This window comes from Barbus barbus (assembly GCF_936440315.1).
Source record: "Barbus barbus genome assembly, chromosome: 21".
Lineage (NCBI taxonomy): Eukaryota > Metazoa > Chordata > Actinopteri > Cypriniformes > Cyprinidae > Barbus > Barbus barbus.
This window is the reverse complement of record NC_136749.1, coordinates 30,343,985-30,346,352: the sequence shown is the minus strand read 5'-3', so window position 1 is coordinate 30,346,352 and position 2,368 is coordinate 30,343,985.

The following is a 2,368-nucleotide window of genomic DNA, read 5'->3' as shown; positions in this document are numbered from 1 at the left end:
GCAGACAACGCGTTATAACGCCTCACACGTGACCTACTCATGCACGCCACTCTCTGTCTCTCTCACTCTATCTCACTCTCTCTCTGTCTCTATCTCAGTCTCTCACTCTGTCTCTCTCTCTCACTCTCTCTCTATGGAGACTTTTTGAGTGTTTTGTATCAGACAATGTGTGAAAAGCAACTAATAAAACATTTATTTCACCCGACTGAGGCGTTATTAGCGAGGTAAAGTCTTAGTATAAATTTAATGTTGTTGTTTTTTATTATTAGCCTATTGAAAATGTTGTAATAGCTATATTAGAATAATATAAAATCTAAATAAACAAAATGGATCGGCATTAATTTAATATCCCCAGTGAAATTTAAATAAACATGACGGATATAATCAAAAAGACATTCAGGCTAACTCTGTCAGAGTGATGTATATCTTTATAATTAGCTATTTACAGTGCAGTGTCTGCATATAAAGAGTTCATTTGCAAACACAGATAACTCTCAGAAATCATGTTTCTTCATCGTGCATTACAATTAATCTCAAACTGCAGTTGGTTATTTTGACTAGGAAAAAAAACAGCTAATTAACACAACAAAACACAATTAAAAAAAAAACATGATTTTGAAAATAAAAATTATTTTTATCTGATTTTGCAAATAAACTCTTCATATCATGTTGCAGTGCTTATTGTATCCTTATAATAATGGATACAGCACTGATGTGGAAATCCTGGCGATAACATATGAAATGAAGAAAAAAAAAAACAAAAAAAAAACTTTGAAGTAGCCAGTAAAGACAAAAACATCGTGGATGAATTTAGGCATTAAAGTTTTTACATTGTAATGTAGTGTAGGTCAAAATCCCTTGCTACATGCACTGCGTTAGACTTCACTTAGAACAAGTCCTTAGACTAAGTCGCTTTGGATAAAAGCGTCTGCAAAATGATTAAATGTAAATAAAAAATATGAAATCGAGACCTATACAGCGCATGCGCGTAAAACATGCACTACGTGTTGGATCTGATCCAGTAAGTCATGGTGCTACAGGCTGCAGCGAGGATCTCTTGTAGAACACTCTTAAAGGGACTTTGGTGCAGCTGCCACTCTGCGATGGGATGAGAGTGCATAGGATTCCTGCTGAGATTATTAGGTATGATTTTACAAATAAAACCTAAAAACAGAATGGTTGAAGTTGAAGTTGTTATTAGGTTGTCACAAAAACCTTCTTCTGAGATATTGAACATTAAAGGAATCGTTCACGCAAAAATAGAAATTCTGTCAACATGTACTCCAACACAAAACAAGATGTTCTGAAAAATGTTTGGAAAACTTTTGGTTCCCTTTGACTTACTTTGCATATTTGTACATATAAAGAAAATCAGTGGGAACTCAAGCTGTTCAGAATATCTTCTTTTGTGTAAATGATGCCACAAATGATATTTTTAGGTGGACTATGCCTTTAAGAGAACGTTCCTAAAATGTTATGAACTGATTCTCAAACAATAACCGTGTTCTAACGTTACGGTAACATTTTGTGCTTGCTGTGGTTCAGTAGTTGGAAAACTGCAATGTGTTTAAATTATTTTCCACTCACTATGGGTTAAAAATACAGCAACGTTTGACAGGAAACATGAACAAATATATTAGGCTACAATTAATGTTATTCACCGCAGGATAAAAATAAATAAATTGTGTAAAAACAAAATACTGTAAATGCAACTTTTTGTCTCAAAATCCAGATTTTTTTTTATTATTGCAATTCTGAGTTTATCTCAGTTTGGACTTTTTACAGAATTGTGAGATGATAACTCAGAACTGAGAGATATAAATGCAGAATTGTGAGATACAAACTCCCAACACCTTTTTTATATTTTATATTCCATGGCAGAAAATATTTGGCACAAAGGAGATTTAATAAAGAACTGAGGGATATAAATCAGAATTACGATATGAATCAGAATTGCGATATAAACTCAGAATTGCAATATAAATGTTGACAAAAATCCAAATTGTGAGACAAAAAGCTGCAATAAAATTGAGCTTCCATTCATGAGCTTTCAGTAAATCAGAGACAGATATTGACAGCCTGATGACTCTATAGAGTTGGAGAACTGCTCTGAACTCACCTGTGAAGATTCAACCTGCGGCTTTATAAAGATGTCCATGTTCAACAACAATCCACAATCATGAAAGTCCCTGAGGGTCAATTACAAGACACAACACAACACATGCTCCCAGCGGGTTACCTAGCAACAACAGCACATGCTCATTAATATTCATGAGCTGTCTTCTCCATATTATGTATTGGATGAGATGTTGACCAGATCAGTGATGCCTGCAGGACTCTGTCCAGAGTTTCCAGATGCATGATCAGA